Source organism: Salvelinus sp. IW2-2015, linkage group LG14 (genome assembly GCF_002910315.2).
Source record: "Salvelinus sp. IW2-2015 linkage group LG14, ASM291031v2, whole genome shotgun sequence".
Taxonomy (NCBI): Eukaryota; Metazoa; Chordata; class Actinopteri; order Salmoniformes; family Salmonidae; genus Salvelinus; species Salvelinus sp. IW2-2015.
In genome coordinates this window covers 45,070,359-45,093,311 of record NC_036854.1, presented here as the reverse complement: position 1 = coordinate 45,093,311, position 22,953 = coordinate 45,070,359, and positions in this window count along the sequence as shown.

Here is a 22,953-nt window from a genome sequence, read left to right as displayed (position 1 = left end):
CTTGTAGCGTCATACCCAAGAAGACTCGAGGCTGTAATCGCTGCCAAAGGTGTTTCAACAAAGTACTGAGTAAAGGGTCTGAATACTTATGTAAATGTGATATTTATGTTTATTTTTAATACATTTAAAAAAAAAAAAAAAAAAACCTGTTGTCTTTATGGGTTATTGTGTGTATATTTATAAGGGGAAAAAAAGTTAATTCATTTTAGAAGGCTGTAACGTAACAAAATGTGGAAAAAGCCAAGGGGTCTGAGTACTTTCCGAATGCACTGCATTGTAGAGGTGGCAGCCTATCAGATTGGAGGCATAGCTAATTGAAGGTGTGGCTTTTGGTTACCCGTTTATGTAAATGTTGTTCCTGTTCATCATTTTAACTTAGTACTGTTGTGTTCTGAGAATATGAAATGCACGTATTCATGTCATTGAGGGAGAGAGGGTAATGTATAACGTTTACATTATGTCAGGATATGTTTTTGTTAGCCATCAGGGATCCTATGGGATGGATCCTCTGGGAGGAGAAGATACACCAGTCACCATGAAAACTGTGAGTTGGGGATGAGTGAGCACTTTGGGGCAGAGGTCATGTCAGATGAAGTGAGGAAGAACAGATATCACTAAGGTTCTGTCTAGCAACAGAGATGCATTGGCTGTTCAGATGTGTAGGGGGTACACTACATATAAAAAAAAAAAATGGAATATAGTTGCATGTTAAATATTCTAACATAATAATACGACTGTGTGGTGAATTATTATGCACAACTCTGTGGTAGAGATTTGCTGGMGTTGTGTCCCTCTCTATGTTCTTTATCTCACCAGTCGCATAACACTGGAACTGACCAATGGCAGGTATTGATGGACGTTTCCTGATATCAAGGAACTCCCACATCAGATAATGTCCCGAATTGCGMTCTGCAATTACACCGTATTCCTCTACACCTATCTGTTGCACAGAACCAGAACTGGACTAGAACCAGGAACAGTCACRACACCYGYCCACATGGGAGTACCATRACTGACCTCCAGGTCCTGGGCTTCCTAATGGGTCTGCTCACTCCTCAGGTTGTCCTTCCTCCCATCTGCAGATCGAACATCAGTCCCAGAACCAGACCCAGACACAACACAACACTGGAAGAGGTGTGGAAGAGGGACCAAACACCAGACCTTCTCCTCGTGCAAGGAGACCACAGCGGAGTGCCACCATTCACTCCCGGATTTAGGTCTCCCTTGTTGCCTGCTTGCTCCTCATGTTGTCCTCTCTCTCCTCTGCAGATCCATTACCAGTCCCAGCACCAGCACCAACCCAGTACCTGGCTTCAAGTACCAGAAAACCAGATGGAGGAGGGACCAAAGATCTTCATGCGGAGCGTGCAGGCCAGAGGGGAGTYCCACCATTGACCTCTGGGTCTGGGGCTTCCTTGTGTGTCTGCTTGATCCTCAGGTTGTCCTTCCTCCCCTCTACAGAACCATTTCCCGAACAAGCACCAGCAGAAGCCCCAGTTCCCGGTTCACGGTTCCCAACACACTTTGAAACAAGCAAATAAATAAAAAAACAACCCATGACAAGACAATTTTAACATGAAGGACCTTTTCAATTTTTTTCTGTTGATTTGGATGCCTTTTGATTTGCTAAGTTTTGGTTTGATTTGATAACATATTGATATAATTGTCTATTATTCAATGAACATTGAATAATTAATATTTTTTGCTTGAAATTTGTGTTTGTACAACAAAATAAAATGACCTATAATAATATTAAAATAGCTGATTACATACAGTAATAAAGTGGTAACTATTCCCACTTTGGGATTTCCATAGGCTCTTGAAGAACCCACACCTCTGTTAGCCTAACTGAAGCTACAAAACTGTCAGTGTTCAACCCTAAATGTTATGTGAATGTGTGTAGTGATAAGGAAACTGTTCAACTTTACTTACGAAGTCCGTTGGTTTATTACACATTACTAGCTAACACAGTGGTACATCCGAGTGCCCCTGTGACCTACCCATGATGCTCTAGTGATGACCTTGTAACTAGATCACTGTAAACACATTCTAGACCCCCCTTCTTATAGTAAATACTCACACATAACAATATAAGCATAATGCAAAGAATACAACACATACACAATAACTTGGGAGAAACCTGTATGAGAAACGTGAAGTGTCACAACATACAGAATTATAATACAGTCTGTTGACAGGAAATACTCTTATTTGTTTTGTTTTTCAACAAAAAGGTATTTTGTGCAGTGAGGACTGCTGTGGTTTCAGTGTTTAATTCACAAAGTCTTTGTACCTGGGGTTTGGTACGGGTACTCTCCCTGATGAGCGTGTAGCAATGGCGGCCACTTGTGCGTGTGTCCATGTAGATTCCACATTTCTATTGTGCTGTGGTTCTGGTAAATTTTGGGGAGCTGCCTCAGCTGGAGGCATCACATTCACAGGTGGTCCTGGTGGCTGGCACGTTAAATGACTGCCATGACCTGAGGAAGCATTAATTAGTGTTGTCATCGTCCMCCTTGACATCAGGCGCTGTGCTGGTGATTGCAATCGAGCTCTCGGTTAAGCCATCATGTGCACATTTCTTTAAGTGGTACTTGGCTGAGCGCAAGTGGTGCTAGACCATTTGACTGAGGATAAAGGGGACTACTGGGGAACTGCTCAAAGTTCCATATGCATGCAAACTCGCTACTAGTGAATGTTCMTGCGTTATCAGTCAATAGTTGTCATAAAATCCAGTGCACTGAAAAGTGGAGTTTCAACTTTGTGATCACTGTAGCACTGGTTAGGTTGGGGAGGTAGTCAATTTCAAACCAGCCAGAGTATGTATCCACCAGTGCCAGARGCTCTTTTCCCCGCCACTCAAAAATGTCTGCTGAAGTGAGACACTATGGCCGGTCTGGAACCTCGTGTAGGTGGAGTGGCTCTTTCATCTGATGTGGTTTGAGTATGTTGCAGGGCACACATTTGGACACCTCTGTCGATGTCGCCGTACATGAAGGACCAGAATATGGTTGCTCTGTCCCTGTTCTTTGTGGCCTCAATGCAATGGTGGCCCMGACGGACCGGATTCGCTTACTATTGCTGGAGTGTGTGTGGTATGACAAACCTTTGATCCCAAAGTAGGATGCCGTCACTGACAAGTGAGCTCATCCCTCATGGCAAAAAAACACCTGCACGTCGTTTGGAAGTCCCTCTGATGAGTCAGGCCAGCACTTGATGACAATACAGTGCCTTGCAAAAGTATTCATCCCCTTTGGAATTTTTCCTATTTTGTTGCATTACAACCTGTAATTTAAAATTATTTTTATTTGTATTTCACATAATGGACATACACAAAATAGTCCAAATTGGTGAAATTAAATGGAAAAAAAATACTTGTGAAAAGAAATGTGAAAAAAGAAAAAGCTGAAAAGTGGTGCGTGCATATGTATTTGCTATGAAGCCAATAAATAAGATCTAATGACAACCAATTACCTTCAGAAGTCACATAATAAGTTAGATTGCACACAGGTTGTAACMTCCTGACCAGAGTTCTTATGTGTTTTGCTTGTTTAGTGTTGGTCAGGACGTGAGCTGGGTGGGAATTCTATGTTGTGTGTCTAGTTTGTCTGTTTCTGTGTCCAGCCTAATATGGTTCTCAATCAGAGGCAGCTGTCAATCGTTGTCCCTGATTGAGAATCATATATAGGAGGCTTGTTTTGTGTTGGGATTTTGTGGGTGATTGTTTCCTGTCTTCTGTCTTTGTGTTCTGCACCAGATAGGACTGTTGTCGGTTTTCACATTTATTGTTTTGTTGTTTGTAGTGTTCACATATTCTTGATTAAATTATGTTGAACACTAGCCGCGCTGCGTTTTGGTCCTCTCCTTCATCCCAGGAAGAAAACCGTGACACAGGTTGACTTTATCTAAGTGTCACATGAGCTGTCACATGATATCAGTACATATACACCTGTTCTGAAAGGCCCCAGATTCTGCAGCCACTCCCATCCTCAGAACCCTTTAGACTCAGCACCATTGAACACACTGTGCCCAATTACCACTGCATCAGAAACAAACAAAATCAAATCAAACTTTATTTGTCACTTGCGCCGAATACAATATCCTTACCGTGAAATGCTTACTTACAAGCCCTTAACCATTAGTGCAGTTCAAGAAGAGTTAAGAAAATATTTACCAACTATACTAAAGTAAAAATATAACAGTACCAATAACGAGGCTATATACAGGGGGTACCGGTACCGAGTCAGTGTGCGGGGGTACAAAGGTAGATGTCATTTGTACATGTAGGTAGGGGTGAAGTGACTATGCATAGATAATAAACAGCGAGTAGCAGCAGTGTACAAAACAAATAGGGGGGGCAATGTAAAAGTCCAGTGGCCATTTGCTTAGTTGTTAAGCAGTCTTATGGCTTGGGGGTAGAAGCTGCTAAGGAACCTTTTGGTTCTAGACTTAGCACTCTGGTACCGCTGTTTAATACATCTCAGAAAGACATCTCATGGATGGGTGTTCATCGTTGCCTCCCCCACTATCAATTTAAATCAAATGTATTTATAAAGCCCCTTTTACATCAACCGATGCCACAAAGTGCAATACAAAAACCCAGCCTAAAACCCCAAACAGTGCAGAAGCACGGGGGCTAGGAAAAACTCCATAGAAAGGCGGGAACCTCGGAAGAAACCTAGAGAGGAACCAGGCTCTGAGGGGTGGCCAGTCCTCTTCTGTCTGTGACAGGTGGAGATTATAACAGTACACTAGGAAATGCATGTATATCCCACGGATGCACTGGAGCTGAATGAGTCATGGGTCTGGCAGAGTGTCTCAGGCTCGTGACGTGCGCTCCCGATAGAGTTAGCTCTCTTTCCAGTGCTTTGCTACAGACAATGGAATTCTCCGGTTGGAACATTATTGCTGATTTATGTTAAAAACATCRTAAAGATTGATTCCATACATCGTTTGACATGTTTCTACGACCTGTAACGGAACTTGAGTTTTTGTCTGGACGTAGTGCTCATGAAGATGGATTTCTGGGCTGAACACGCTAACAACTAGTGGCTATTTGAACATAAATGATGGACTTTATGGAGCAAATCAGTCATTTATTGTCGAACTGGGATTCCTGGGAGTGCATTCTGATGAAGATCAAAGTTAAGTGAATATTTATAATGTTATTTCTAACTTCTGTTGACTCCAACATGGCGGATATTTCTTTGGCTGGATTGGGCTCTGAGCGCCGTACTCAGATTATGCTATTTCCGTAAAGTTTTTTTGAAATCTGACACAGCGGTTGCATTAAGGAGAAGTCTCTTTAATTCTGTGAATAACACTTGTATATTTTATCAATGTTTATTATGAGTATTTCTGGGATTTCTGTGGCTATCTGCAAAATCACCGGATGTTTTGGYATCAAAACATTACTGCACGTAACGCGCCAATGTAAACTGAGATTTGGGGATATAAATATGCACATTATCGAACAAAACATACATGTATTGTGTAACATGATGTCCTATGAGTGTCATCTGATGAAGATCATCAAAGGTTAGTGATTCATTTTATCTATATTTCTGCTTTTTGTGACTCCTATCTTTGGCTGGAAAAATGGCTGTGTGTTTTTTTGACTTGGCTCTGAACTAACATAAACATGTTGTGCTTTCGCTGTAAAGCCTTTTTGAAATCGGACACGATGYGTAGATTAACAAGAAGTTTCTTWAATTTGCTGTATTGGACTTGTTAATGTGTGAAAGTTACATATTTAAAAATATATATTTTGGAATTTCGCGCGCAGCCTTTTCYGCGGAATGTTGTTGAGGGGTTCCGCTAGCGGAACGCCTGCGCTAGAAAGGTTAACCTTTTGTAAAATGTTTATTTTTCCGTTCTTAAAGTGCACACATGTTTATGTAAAACTATGAGCTGTTTTAATTAAATTGTACCAATAAACTTTTTCCCAAATKATTTTTTTTATGCATACATCATGTTGTTGGAGAGGCAGACTGACTAACATGAGCCTTTCATCATAAGAGATGCTCTGCATCGTGTACCTAATGTATGCGTCCCAAATGGCAATAGCCCTATGGGCCCTTGTCAAAAGTAGTGCACTATTTAGGGAATAGGGTGCCATTTGGGACACATTCAATGTAAATGAAGATGAATGAGGCCTACTACAGCATCAAATTACTAACTGCAAGTGATGGGTGTCAGAGGTCACAGTTCTTTAGTGGCATGAAGAACACCAGTGAAAACAATCCAGTGCAGTTGTGGACAGCTAGGTTTTTGCTCTAGACAATAATGCACTCACCAATAATTGTTACATTATTTGAACGTTGTTCTATTGTCTTACTATCTGGTTATTAATGTAACATCGCTACAGTCTTTCACTTGATACTTTCAGAAAGTGTTAGATATTGCATCTTCGAGTGGAATATTTAATGTGGTAGAGAGAAGAGAACAAAAGCCAAGCTAAAGGCTTCTCCAAATATAGAATTCTAGACCGCTGCTGTGAATCTAACTTTGAAGAGTGACTGTTGTTCAAAGCACCTCACACCTTTTACGTCATAGAGTGGCAACAAAGAATTCAGAGTGGTTTCAAAATGTTAGATAGAGAAAAATTCACATGTAGAGTAAGAATAGTCTCCTTACATTCACAAAGGAAATATTTTCGACGTTGCCACTGATGGTCTCACTGAAAATATAATGCAACACATACACAATACTGACACTTTAAAAAATGACTCACTCAAACAAATAACTCACTCAAAATTGCTACAACTGGTAAAAGTAAATTAAATGTAAAAAACATTTATAACCAAATATTATATTTGATTATTGACAAATCAACTGTATATTTCAAGTTGCAACCTATTTCTTTCAACACTCAACTTACTTTCCCCATTTGGTTGAACATAATATATAACATAAATGCAAACTAATACAGTACCAGTCAAAGTTTGGACACACCTACTCATTCAAGGGTTTTTCTTAATTRTTTACTATTTTCTGCATTGTATAATAATAGTGAAGACATCAAAACTATGAAATAATAGATATGGAATCATGCAGTAACCAAAACAGTGGTTAAGAAATCAAAATATATTTTATATTTGAGATTCTTCAAGTAGCCACTGTTTGCCTTGATGACAGCTRTGCACACTCTTAGCTTTTGCACCACTTAGGAGAAATGACTAGAAATGTGCCACCACTGCTACGACCAGATCCTCTCGGGCTATGAGAGAAAATGTAGTCAGATGAAGTAGCAGTGTTCTCTGGTGATCCATGACTCTGTCAAGYCCAAAAAGTCAAGAGAATGAAAGGCAGCATAGGCTGAGATGAACTCGACACTCTTGACTGCAGATCGGCATGTCCAAATGCTGCCAGAGGCCAGGAATTCCACATGGGTTGTGCGCGCAAGGTACACTAAAGTAGAACGATTGCAGCCAAGGGGTGGGGGAGCCTGTGTATAGAGCCTCTGTATAGTGTACAGGGAGAGGAGCGAACTGTAATAGAAAACACACACAGTTGCCAAAGCTACAAAAGAGCAAAATGAGATCTGGAAAGTAACCATCCAACCTTTTTATGCACCTAAAGTACGTCGGATTAAAAATGTCACAACAGGCCTGAWSGAAACAGCTAATTTGTCAGTAAACTTTCCAAATGTCYACAAAACAAAATATGCTMGATAAGGTGGMATCTTTGTGTTGGTCAAATAAATCTTACGAGAAATGGCGTAGCAAACCCTTTTATGTGCAAATATTGATACAGTATTATAACCATCATACATGTTGTGTGGTCCTCCCACTACAACTCGGAAGACATGCAGTTTATTAGGCTACAGATMATATAAGTTATGATGAACTTCACAGGGTGGTAAAAGTGCAAGGTGCTGAGCTTGATGCTCCTTTACAATAAATATTGAGGTTTATTCTGGTGACATGATGATTGATGCTTGGCTGCGGATTTACAAATTAAACTAATCTTGCTATTTTGTCCATAATWATCTCATCATGTAGGCTATATCTGCATTGTATCTGTGAGCTGTTGGTTAGAGTGCACATACTAGTACCAGTGTTGGCATATTAACTATATAACACACATTTTGAGTTGAAAATTTAATTCAAACCCATTTAACCTGTATTTTTTATTCGGTACACAGGAATTTAACCGCAAAAGTTATTTTTATGTGCTCTACGTCATCATGSGCATACATTTATCTGCAACAAGTCAATTTGATGGAAACACATCTCTGGTGGAAAAATGCAKATTTTAGAATATTTCCATGAAAATCTGTCACCAATTAGATGGAAACCTCTATACTTTTTTTGTAATTCCTGTATATAATTTCAAAACACAACAAATTATCACACTAGTTCTATGTCATTTTTTTATAACTGCAGCAAGCAGTTAAGTTAATCACATTCAATGTGATTGATAGATAAAGACGTAACCAACATTTAAAATAATGTATCTTTCGTCTCTCTGTTTTTCATAATTTATTAAATTCGCAAGAAAGCACCCGAGTAAGCGAAACCTTCTCTGTATGTGTAGCCCATCTATCTGATGCTGTCTGGTCAAAAAGAGTATAATACTYTTCCCGCCTGTAGCCTTGAATGCAAGGGAAGCTTATGGCCTCCTTTGATATAAAAAATTGCCAATAAGCATTGAGCTAAACTAAGCAAGTTCAATTGTGAATGGACCTGACGCAACAACAAAATAGTATCAAGGAAGCCAGTTCGGATTTGACTTCACACCAATCACATCACATACCAAACGTCATTGTCCTCTCGTGGCTAGCTACCTAGCTGAAATTGTCCCTTTCTAAATTAGCTATGGATGGAGTTCTTTGCCACTAGGGGGGTGCTCATTTCGACATAGTCCAAATTCGTCTCCAAATTTAAACTGCCTTCGTACTTAATTCTTGCTCGTCACATATGCATATTATATACTATTGGATAGAAAAACTCTAGTTTTTAAAACCGTTTTGCAATTATATCTGTGGGTGAAACAGATACTCACTTAGAGCAATTTTCTAATGTGATGTTCAGAATGCCAGAATTTACTGGCTGTTTCTGAGACCTGTGTATTAATTTGCCTGTTTCTATTGGTTGAGAATGCACTGCATATGCCTTCCGGGTGTCAGGAATAGGGAGACTTGAAATGGGAGTGTCTGCGAGTTCCCGAAAGGTTATAAATTGATTGGAATCACGGTGCGCCGTTCTTTTGATCTTCGCTCGGCGCAAAGCGGCGCTTGGCATGTCGTTGTAGAAGCTATGGTTTAGCTCCTTAGATCATTCCGGTCATGTTTTATTCGATATAGGCTTTAAAGACATCATAATCCTTGTTATTTTGAACCGAATTAATATCAGTTTATGTCAGTAATATTGCAATTGTTCGGGTATTTATTTTCCTTGGCGCTGTTAGGAACTTGGGTATCTCTCTATTTCGTGCTAATGTTTACTGATAATTGCAACTCTGAAGACGACGTTCTGCTCAACCTAGCAACGATTCTTTTGGACAAAGGACACCTATCCAAGATTCTGATGAGAGTTATCGAAAAGTAAGAACTATTTATGCTGATAATTCATTGTTCTTGTTGAAAAAAGTTAAATTGCATGAGAGCCATTTCTTGCAGTGTAGCCTTGCGTTATGGTACCTGTATTGCGCAAGTAAGTTCATTTAAAAATGTAATTTCACGATTGTAATTAAGAACTGTAATTTGTCTTTTCAATTGCTGTCCAACCTGTATTTTTTTTGTAAGTTTATGAAATAGTTTTCGATAAGTATATGGTGCCGTTCCAGATGGCGCGGACAGATTGCTTGAAGATTTTGGACTACTATTCTCAATGTATAAGCACGATTTTGTGCCGCTAAATTTAATGCACATTTTCGAAACAAACTCTATATGAATTGGTAATATGAATGTTTACAGGACTGTATCTGAAGAATTCTGAGAAGGATTAGTGCAAAAATTAATATATTTTGGTGGTTTTATAGTTTAGCTATTTTTGCCTTGAATCAATGCTTGGTGTGAATGTTCGCTATTGTGCTAAGCTATATAACGTTATTTGTGTTTCGCTGTAAAAACTTAGATAAATTCTGAAATATGTCTGGATTCCAAAGAGTCTGTGTCTTTCAATTGCTGTAAGACGCTGTGTATTTTTAAGAAATGTTTTATGATGAGCTAATTGGTTTTAATTAACACGTTGCTCTCTGTAGTTATTCTAGTCGCTTCGAGGAGAGTTGGTGATGGTGTGCTGCAATGGTAAAACTATGATTTATACTGAATATGCCAAATTTTTCTAACAAAACATATGCTATACAATCCAAATATGGTTATCAGAACTGTCATTCTGCTGAGTTTTTCTTGGTTAGTGGCTATTCATATCTTTATTTGGTCGAATTGACGTGATGGGTACCTTATGCAGGGAAAAATGGTGGAGAAAAAAAAAGTTGTGTCTTTTGCTATGGTGGTTAGCTAATGAAATACAATATTTTTGTCTTCCTGTAAAACATTTAAAAAAATCGAAATGATGGCTGGATTCACAAGATCTGTTCTTTCATTTGGTGTCTTGGACTTGTGATTTCATGAGCAATTTGATTATATGATATCATCCCTGTGGCTTTTAAGGCTAGTAGCTACCAGTCAGTCTGAATTGTGGATTCACCGGATTTCCTTAATTGCTGGACGGGCGATTAAGGATTTAGACTTGTGGTTTTAGTTAATTCTCTGTACTGGCTAATGATTATAACTTGGATTCTGATTCTTGTCTGAGAGGATGGAAGTTCAATATGTAGCAGGGTAATGAATGTTAACTAGCTGTCTCATTGTTTCCTATGAAAGGAAGTTAAGCTAGCGAGCATACATTTTTGCGATGTAGCCTAGGACAACAAATTCAAAGGGCTCCGAGTGGCAAGCGGTCAAAGGCACTGCATCTCAGTGCAAGAGGCGTCACTCAAATCCAGGCTGCATCACATCTAGCTGTGATTGGTAGTCCCATAGGGCGGCGCACAATTGGCCCAGTGTCGCCGGGGCAAGCTGTCATTGAAAATAAGAATTTGTTCTTAACCGACTTGCCGAGTAAAAAAAAAAGCATGTACTGTATGACAGAGTGAAAAGAACATTTTGGCAACATGAACAAGAGGATGATGGCATTGGCCTGTCTCTAGAAGTAGGGTGAGTAAACATGTTTTTTTTACTTGCAAGTATGCATGCACACGCATGCTCACCACACATCAGTACATGGACAGCCACATATTTAGTAGCTTACGTTGATTGGACTTATAGTTTTTGGTATATTTTAGTTGTCACTGTATTAGACTAAGCATAGTTGAGTTGATGTGTTGAAATGGTGCTGGTATATTGGAGGCAGCTCCTGTTTTCTTTGCGACTGGGTGCCTAATTCTCCATGGTTCTAAATCAATAGTTGTTTAAAGTCAGAAAATGTCAGGAACATTAACTTGTTTGACCATGCTCTGTCATGTAACTGTTTGTTAAATGCAATATGCTGTTTGGAATTCACCGGACAGATGTTGCTCTCCGGTTTTATGATGAAATGTATTCTGCCACAGCTTCTTGGCCATATATATATATATATAGATGAACGGTGGCAAGGCATATGAACTAACAAATCAAATCAAAATCAAATCAAGTTTATTTTATATAGCCTTCGTACATCAGCTAATATCTCGAAGTGCTGGTACAGAAACCCAGCCTAAAACCCCAAACAGAAGCAATGCAGGTGTGAAGCACGGTGGCTAGGAAAAACTCCCTAGAAGGCCAAAACCTGGAAGAAACCTAGAGGAGGAACCAGGCTTGAGGGGTGGCCAGTCCTCTTCTGGCTGTGCCGGTGGAGATTATAACAGAACTATGCCAAGATGTTCAAATTGTTCATAATGAAAGCATGGTCAAATAATAATCATGAATAATTTTCAGTTGGCTTTTCATAGCCGATCATTAAGAGTTGAAAATAGCAGGTCTGGGACAGGTGGCGGTTCCATAACGGCAGGCAGAACAGTTTGAAACTGGAATAGCAGCAAGGCCAGGTGGACTGGGGACAGCAGGAGTCATCATGCCCGGTAGTCCTGACGTATGGTCCTAGGGCTCAGGTCCTCCGAGAGAGAAGAAAGAAAGAGAGAAGGAGAGATTAGAGAGAGCCAAGATTTTCAAAAATGTTCATAAATGACAAGCATGGTCAAATATATAAATCAGGAATAAATGTCAGTTGGCTTTTCATAGCCGATCATTAAAGTTGAAAACAGCAGGTCTGGGACAGGTAGGGGTTCCATAACCGCAGGCAGAACAGTTGAAACTGGAATAGCAGCAAGGCCAGGCGGACTGGGGACAGCAAGGAGTCATCATGCCGGTTTGCCGTGACGTATGGTCCTAGGGCTCAGGTTCTCTGAGAGGAGAAAGAAAGAGAGACGAGAAGAAATTAGAGAGAGCATACTTAAATTCACACAGGACACTGGATAAGAGAGGAGAATAACTCCAGGTATAACCACTTTGGAACCTAGCCCCCGACACATAAACTATGCAGCATAAATACTGGAGGCTGAGACAGGAAGGGGTCAGGAGACACTGTGGGGCCCGCATCAGAAAGAAACCCCCGGACAGGGCCAAACAGGAAGGATAATACCCGCCACCCACTTTGCCAAGCACAGCCCCACACCACCAGAGGATATCTCACCACCAACTTAAATCCTGAGACAAGGCGAGTAATAGCCCCAAAGATCTCCACCACAGCACAAACAAAGGGGGGTCGCCAACGCCAGACAGGAAGATCACGTCAGTAACTCAACCCACTCAAGTGACGCACCCCTCCCAGGGACGGCATGAAAGAGCACCAGTAAGCCAGTGACTCAGCCCCTGTAATAGGGTTAGAGGCAGAGAATCCCAGTGGAGAGAGGGGAACCGGCCAGGCAGAGACAGCAAGGGTGGTTTGTCACTCCAGTGCCTTTCCAGAGCCTTTCCAGAGCCTTTAACAGGTTATAGAGCAAACAATGCTATTATCATAACACATAATATGGCATTTTTTTCCTGGCTTGGCTTCCCCAGTGATTTTACCCACGCACTGCTGCTGGTGACCACAGTAACATTTAAAACAGAATGTCATATGCTTGCTGCTTATAATTGGGGGAAGAAAAACTTCAAGTGTATTTTCCCCCAAAATATCCAACCAAAAAAGCTGTGGTTTTGACATACACTGTTGGTACGTGCTAATTTTTCTTCCCTTTTTCCACAGTGTATCTGAAATACTAAGTTATGTATGTGACATCCAATTGTGTCGTAGATAAAGGAAGTACTGTATGCATGCTTTAGCCATTTCTATTTTCCACCATTAACACAACTGTTTTTTTTTACACATTTATTCTCCGTTTTTCAGATTGTTGCAAAAACTTTAAATAATTTGTCTTAATTTACTGCATTGACATCCATACAAAAGATGATGAAGCTGTCCTTTTGAATGTAATTACTAGAGGGAACAGCACACACATTAATTGCACACTGCCTTTCAGTTATTCTGGAACAGATTTGATGTATTGCACCGTWAAAAAAAACGGGGTTATTGTCACCCCTCATTGGTCACTGCTCTATTTAAGAGGCTCTGACTCTTGCTTACTATACACAGAGGGAGGGCTACTGAAGACCTGTTAGTGTTGCTCAGGGATTAAAGCTTTAAAAAATAGGACCAGCACAAATCAAAGTTACACTATTACTGTACCTGTCCAGAAGCCTTCAGTATGTCCAAAGTATTTGTTGATGGCTAATAGCATACATGCACAACATGCACACCACCCCCTGCACACATCATCCATGTCTTGTGTTGGTATGGTAACAAGCTAATCATAATCCAAGGTAGTCTGCAGCCTGGGGTTAGTATGATGTTTGCATTTCCAAACACCTCTAGAAGGGGAGTTTAAGGTGAACCCATTATTGCGACAGCCGAAGGGCTAAGCTGCCTGGACTATTTATTTCCTGAGTGGGTTGAGAGAAAAAAAACAGGCCTTGAAACATATTTTGCTCATTAGCAAGAACAGGGAGTAGGTACCTGAGGGGTATTTCGTGAAGCTGCTTTAAGGTGGTGCTAGTCTGATTATAAAGTACATTTTCTAAACTGACCTTTTCAGGACTTAGCCTACCATACACTCTTAGAAATAAGGGTACGGGATTGTTCCCTGGGTTACAAAAATATGTAAATACACAATGTACCTTCAGAGGTACACACAATGATCTCACATGGTACTGTTAAATACCTTTCATGTGAGGATAGAGTATATTAAAAAAATGAATTTAAAAAAAGTACATTCATCACACTCTCAAAAAAGGGGTAATGTGAAGATACATTTCTGTTTCCCACGATACAATCTTATTTTGTATACCCTCAATACCCACTAAGGTATAATGATGAATTATTGACACCTAAAAATAAGTAAAGTTTGTCACTGGGGTGGTACGCTAAAAAAATACTTCTTATCAGCCTCATATTTTCTAGCATGCTATACTACATGTAGATAAAAAAAAATAAAAAAAATATCTGTGTACATTGATTCATCTTATGCTATATAAAGGTAAATACTGTAACATACATTTGCTAAACTAATCCAAGCAGATTTTTTGCACCCGTTACTGAAATGGTTGTTCCAGTTTAAATGGTTTAGGTAGTCTCCTCACAATGTTACTAATCCTGATGTGACCGTCATTATGATTGCATGATGCTAGGCCCCTGGGGGCTAGTTACCCCTTTATGGTAATGAATGTGTTTCTACCTGTCATTTAGACAATGACTAGCCCAGTTAGCACAAGTTTATGCTAACTTGCTAGCAACTTCACCAGCAGTAAATGCTAGCAACCTTACTACCAGATCCTCTGAGGTAGTAAATATATATATTTTTTAAGTAACTTAATTGCGGTTGTAAATAATTCCACTAGTGACTATTTCCAACAGTTCATGTTACTTATATAGTATATAGTCTTTTAGCTATTTTACACAACATTTTATGTAATACACATAGATAGCTAGGTACATTTTTAAGAGAGAGCTTTCAATTGGCATCTCTCCCCTGCAATGCAGGAGYTGGGCTCATGAGTTGTGCTCCTATTTTAGCAGTTATCCCGGTACTTAAAAAAAACTGCCCCTTTCTGAAAACAACATTTCATGAAATAACTAAATAAAAGTGTAAACAGTAGCCATTTATTTCCCTTTATAGTTTATTCACCTAAGCATGACCTTCATTCACATACCATTTTTACTCCAAATGGTATTTTTTGTGTCAGCAATTAGACATTGTTCTTAGGGGGGGCTTGTTACCACCTAGTACCCTATGTAGTATAATTGACAGTGGCTACCGATAGTGGCTAATATTTAACATGATACAAATTGTAAAAAATAAAGTGAAAAGTCTGTGCATAAAACTCAAAAACTCTAGAAATCATAAATCAACTTGGTAGGTTTGGAGCTACTGTCAGTGTGCACAGGTTTCCATAGGATACAGCCTCTGCTTTGGTCTCCAAATTTCAGCCCAACAGATTATTAAGCCATAGGCCTGCAATTACAATACTGAAAGACACAGCTATATACAGTTATACTACAGCTCGGCAAAAAAGTCATTTAGTCAGCCCACCAATTGTGCATAGTTCTACCACTTAAAAAGATGAGAGGCCTGTAATTTTTCATCATAAGGTTACACTTCACTATAAGACAAAATGAGAAAAAAATTCCAGCAAAATCACATTGTAGGTATTTTTAATGAATTTTATTTTCAAATTATGGTGAAAATAGTTTTTCTCTTCATCTTCTCTCTCCACATCACTACTGTCTGTCATAGTTGATGTGTACCAAACACAAAAATGACTGATAAATTACAGGCCTCCTCATTTTTAACGTGGGAGAACCTGCCACAATTGGTTGGCTGACTAATACTTTTTGCCCCACTGTTATAGTATACACTTCACTGTGGATAAGTAGGCTGAAATACCTGTCATGCTTTCATCAGTTTGCTGAATATGACTTGTTAACATTTGTCTCCAGCAATCATAAGGTAGAATAGACTAAAACCAATTGTTAATTCTTTATCTTACAATTCGACTTTAACCAAACAGATTAACTCATTTACCCTAGCCTTTATCAATAGCTCTTTCCAATTAGTAAATTTACAGTGCATGGGAATGGTGTATTTATAAAATAAGTATATTTTTTCCCACAATGGACCTGCAGGTTCGATAGACCATTCTTTCAAGGGATTCTCGCACGTAAAGGTGGTGGTTCAAAGGGTGGGGTGGCAAAGTTCAAAATATAGGCATATTTGTCAATGACACTCCAAACACCATTTCTTTGATCTCCAGTTTCTGTACCGGCCTCCTCGAGGCAGCTTTGACGTAACAGTACACCCTCTGGACAGGACACTAGTATAATAACGAGGGTCTTACAAATCACATCAATAACCAATCCACTAAATAAATAAAATAGAAGAGTACGCACCAAATATTAATAAAGAAGACCTATCTTCAACAGACTGTACACTCCCCTATCCTAACAACACCATATGACCCTACGCTCCTCTCGACGCAACTGACAATACAGCCAGCGATGGTTACTACCATAAATGGAAACACAAAATGATTTGATATAGGTTCATGCACATAGGATACCAATAAACCAAAATCAGGCTCGATATAATATACTCTCAACAAAAATACCTCACTCAATTAGACTCCTCAGACGTTATAGCACAGAGAAATTCATTCATATTCTATCACACTCACCCACACAACTAACAAACATAAAGAATATGATGAAAGAATTGTGCACCATAAAATTGGATAGCATGCCATATATTCGATTGCACACGCATTTGTGAGTTACATAACACCCGAGTATATAAAACTTATTTTCATCCCTAGAAACACCCCACACCACAGTTGAGCACATTCGAACGAAGTCATAATCACATTATACCACCCAACTATAGAAGCACATCTCAATAATACTACCTAGAAGTATTACTGGAGGGTTTTGTATATAATTCTATATTCATGTAAATACACAAAAACTCAACACCCATACCCCAACAACTTATGAACACAGCAAATAGATTATATTACACTCACTATCTATCATATTCCTTGCGAACACCCCAAGATAAACATCAATCAATACATAGCTGTACTGGACGCATAAAATGGCAAGCATTATAAATAACATCTTTAGACAGAAAGGTTAATAATTATCGGTACTCTCCATTGTCAACATTCGACCTCTTTCAACTGAATACATATAAGATATATACACTGTACTTTTGTGAGTACTATACTAAAAGTGCTATGCCAGAGAAGCCAACTCCTCTCCAACTCTGCAGGATTTGTATAGATGGTAGCCATCACTTCAATTCAATTCTCTATAACTCACATGACGATATCCTATACTCGCACAGGCAGTGCGAACTCGCCATATAGATATATACTGATCCTACAATATCTCTTCCCTCTCTTCTAATGACCACCACCACCCCCTCGCATAACTCGCCCTCTCCACATACCGCACAACCCTTCACTACTGCTCCCCCCTCAAGCACCCCCATGCATATCACGGAGACACTCCATATGGTCCCCCTCCTCACATCCGCGTGCCCCCAACCCCCACACCCACCTATTCCTTCAATCTTGCCCCTGAGTACCGCCCCCCAAAAACCTCCTGCCCAATTACTCGTCGTGTGCACAAAAGATCAAATGCTGACCGTGTCGATATCTCCAGAACCACGCCAGATATTACTAAACACCCCAACGGGGACAGAAGAACACGCTCACATTTGCAAACTAAAACACTCTCGCCCGAATTTTCACCGCTAAGAGTTTTCACCCTCCACCTATTGTCATCACAAGACATCCCAAGAAAGAAACACAAAACGAGAATCTTAAAGCTACATCACAGCAATTCAACCCACTTCTCTCATCATCCAAAAACATACTGAAATAAACACAAGAGAAACTACCACACTATCACACAACCACCAAAATGTATTCGAACAGAAGAACAGTCAGTAAACACCTCTAAACAAATCTCCCAGAAAAATCCACAACAATTCGATATCATGAAATTTATAATAAATAAACTCTATCCAAAACTCTCAGCAATCTTTTATTTATAATTGGCCATGACACTATAAAGGCATATTTTTAGATCACAACCAAACCTAACCAAAACAGACTAAAGACAATAACCATACACCAGAGCATACCCTATCAAAACAGACTGTAACAGTTATAACGTATACATATTACTCCGCAACTAAAAACCACAGCCCTCTGTTCTCACAAATAAATACCATACGCTCGCATAATCTTGGATAACTTGCAGACCACCTAGTATTGAACACTCAGTATAAACCCTGTCATTTAAAGAAGACACCAAGAATACCATTCAGACTACACTACTCATTACCAAAATACAACAACAAGAAAATAAACAAAACATACCTCCACACATGCGCCAAGCATTCCAGAAGAGGCCAATAGATTAATCGCGACACTTCAAGGGACATACAACATAGAATAGGAAGACACCACACCCACACTGAAACACAAGAGAATATGGGATGAAGGCAAATTACTAAAGGCCAACCACAATAGGACAGAATAGAACAACAGAACAAACTAGGCTGTGCACAGACCCCAGCGCACATCGTTCAGCGCCGCAATTTACCAACCGACAAATAGGAAGAAAGATTCACACACGACTATGACCAGGTTCAAATAATCTCCATACCCTCGCGACACCACCAAATCACATGCAGGAAGCTCCATGAACAAGACTTATCACAACTCCACAGTAGGCCGGAACACGCAGTCCAGAACAAACACCTCTCACCGCATAACTAGCCGAAGACGCTAGGGATCAGCCCAGAACTCACAGAACGCCACGCGCACACAACAACACTAGGTCAAAGGACCTAAGAAAGAGACAGCTGGGAAACCCCCAAACGTCTCAAACCCAACGTACTCCAATACCCAAATGTAAAGTAACACACATAGCAATCCCATACAAATACCGAGATCACACTCGGACATTCACATAAAAATCCTAAATCCAAAACCGCGGTCCCAAACACTGCACAAATAGGGATAAGCACCCCTGCTTAAGAAAACAAACGATAGTCCCATGTCAAGGCCATTCTAGAAAGCTTAAACTTCGCAATGAAGAACATACTTAGAGGATAGTGATACCCGAGAGAGAAGAAAGCATTGAGGACGACAGGCTCCATTGAGATGAGTGCTGATGGCCAAAACAAAACGACGAACTCTCATTGGTCATAAATTACTACAAACACATCCGCCGTGTTTAGGATGAAGAATATAGAAAAGAAAGTAAAACAAACAGAAGTAACAAACCCCAACGAAACTACAATCCTACAAAACATCACCGATCTGAATACGCATGCGACGCGATGGCAAGCACTTCATACATAATATGGGGATCACGCTTTTGCAAAGACGCAGGATACACACAGGAAACGATCCTTGAGTATAACCAGAACTTTCCGCAGGAGGAAGGATCGGATGGGAACCAAAGTATGGCACAGACAGTAGAATCAATATTATCTGCGCCCAACAACAACATAACTATACCCTCAAACCCCACTGCATTCACCACCTACAGATCAAAGAGTACCATAATTAACGCACAATAGGTCCGAACATGAAGACGTCGGTTCAATCATCCGATAAAGACTAAGCAAATCGACAAAAACAACACATAGCCTCACACCGAAAAAAAAAGGCGACAAGCACTAAAGAGATGCGTCGTCAAGAATAGCAATTCAAAGGATCATCTGGAGTGCTAAACCCAGATAAAACTCACACTAGACTGAAATACACACCATAGAAAAATATCTCTCGGAGGAGCCTAGCAAAGTCCGATATTCGGCCACACAGCGCACATGACCCGGAAACGCTGAAAGGCAGTCTGGCAAGAAGACTCTGCCTAGGGAGGCACGCTTAGCGTGCCCAAACTCACAAATCAACCAATGCGAATCAATCTGAGAGCAGAGAGGCCCCCAAATGATGTAGAAACAACCTAGAAACATCCCAGAAATAACAAGAAAACCGTAATAGATAACATCATAGCTCAATATAGCAAACAAGAAGTTCCTAGTAAACACAACCCAATAATGTAACAGTTCTAGCCCTCTTATATACATGATCTAACCCCCAAGATAACTGGACCTAATATCCCAATGAAAAATAAAAGAAACCCCATGGACACAGAACATTAAACCCTTTAATAAGGATCAAAACTCCCATACAAATGTAAGAAATTCTCCCTCTGGACACTTCTACACTACGTTTAAATAATAGACATTACCCGATAATCTACACATGCAGATCTGAGAAACCGTACATCCACACCCTAAGAGATTAAAAATTACAGACTCATACAACGAATCGCCGCTTAATGTATACCGGACTAACGCCCCCAAAAATCCTCGCAACAAACATAACGGCTTACAGTGTACTCCAAAAGAATAACCTCTGCCTTTTGACTCCAACAACCCCACCTGTATATCTAAAGACAATAGATGAACATCTTTAGAATACACAAGACGCACTGAACTTTTCATCCTCAATTAAAACTAATTCCAGTCCGATGATATCTCGCCCCGGTAAATTGGTCGCACCCCAGCACATCTTATTTTACAGTGAGGTACTTCATAGCAAAGGGGGTGAATACATATGCACGCACCACTTTTCAGTTTAAATTTTATTTTTTTTATTTTTTGAAACAATAATTTTTTTTCATTTCACTTCACCAATTTGGACTAATTTGTGTATGTACATATACATGAAATCCAAATAAAAAATAAATGTAAATTACATGTAATGCAACGAAATAGGAAAACGCAGAGGGGGGATGAATACTTTTGCAAGGCACTGTATTCATTAGCATCCATGAAATAACATGAAAATTAAGTAATGTGCAGATTTGAGTTGTATATAAATATGTGAAATGAAAAACATTTTGTGCAGAATTCCGAGGTCTGTTTCTACCACATTTCACGAGTCTCCAATGTCTGGTAATGTTCTCCATTTTCTCCAACAAAAGGAAACCCAGCAAATATGGAATAAATCAAGTTAAGGCTCAGGCTCCACAGTCAGTTCAGTGAACACTGTCCCTGTCTTGCTCTGTTCTGCCATAGCTATGGACTGAGATTTTTCTACATCCATCAGTCCCCATACAATATCACCCCTCAGTGCAGCAGAAGACAGTTGCACTGAGAAACGACTAGGCTATATTTATTCATCAGGGCTATCTTGGTTGTTGTTATTGTGTGTGTGTGTGTGTGTGTGCATGCGTGAAATGCACAATGCTTTCTCCCCCAGCTGCATTTCAGCAACTCAGTGCTTTGCTCGATTAAAAAAAATCCTGCTGGCATTACCTTCCTTGGGTAATACAGTTGTCCTTGTATAGCTTTGTGCTGCATCTGGTATGAGAAGTGGATTTTTTTTTCATAGTACAATCACATAGCCAATGCGCCTCTCCAAACTCATATAGCTCTTGAAATTAAAGGATGATGCCTAGGCGATTTGCATAATAAATGAGTAAGTGTTTCAGTTAGTTTCAGCTCCAAGTATTCAGTTTCAGCTTGATATACAGATGTTATTAAAGATCAGCAGTGGAACCCTATTCCTTATACACTGAAAAAAGAAAGGATCTAAAAATGGTTCTTCCTCAGCTCTTAAGGTTCCATGGAAAACTCTTGCCGATAAACTTGAGTTAAGTGATGGGGTTCTTGACTTAGGCACCTACAGTTCCCTATCAGAATTCCTAATAAGGTTCTTGAAATGTATGCCGGAGACTGCAGATGTGTTACTTTCATGGTACACAGAACATTGCCAGTGGTTATTACACTGTAAAAACAAGTAACTTGTTTTTACGGTACTTCGGCAGCGCTCTTAAATTCGCTTCTTTACAGTAACGGCTACGCTGTTTAATAAAAAAGTTCTTGGGAATTTACGGTACCATACCATACTTTTTTTTACAAGTACTTACAGGTAAACTGCAGTACTAACGTTACTGTAAAAAACAAGTTGATATATGGTTACAGTTGTCATTGTTGTTTTTCAGTGTAACCATTCCAGTTGTTGATTAAGAGTTACATTAAACACTGTAACAGAGTTAAAATTAGATAAGTGGGTGTAAAATAACACCCAGTCGTTAGGTGTTAATAACCAGAGCTGAGACACAGAACCACACCAACTCACTTATCATATTTCCCAGACATTGACAGATCGCTATGATCTATAGAATTGTTTTGTTTAAACACATTAATCTATGTTGGTAACACGTTTGTTGTTAGAATGAAGGGACCAAGGCGCAGCGTGCGTAAGAGTTCACATTATATTAATCATACTGAACTTACAAACCAAAACACAAAAGAATAACAAACGTGCTTCAAGGAAACTTATACAAAACAAGATCCACACAACCCAGTGGGAAAAGGCTTGCCTAATATGATCCCCATCACTGAGACAACAATAGACAGCTGACCTCTATGAGGAAGCTATAACCAGGCAACATAGAATGAGAAATAGAACTACCACTAGTCCACACCCTGAACCTAACCAAAATGAGAAATAAAAAGATTTAGAGGTCGGGGTGACAATGTTCTTCATGTACATCTGAGTTGGAATAATTTATATATTCTACTATATATATATAATATAATTACTGCTTCGGACAAGTATTCTGACCCATTGACTTTTCCCATTTTGTTACGCTACAGCTTATTCAAAAAATGGATTACATATTCTTAAATCCTCAGCAATCTACACAAAATCCCATATGACAAAGCGAAAACATTTTTTTTAGAAATTTTTTGCAAACGTATTCAAAAAAAAAACAGAAATACTTTATTTCATAAGTATCAAACCTTTGCTATGAGACTGTCAAAAAGTGAAGCTCAGGTGCA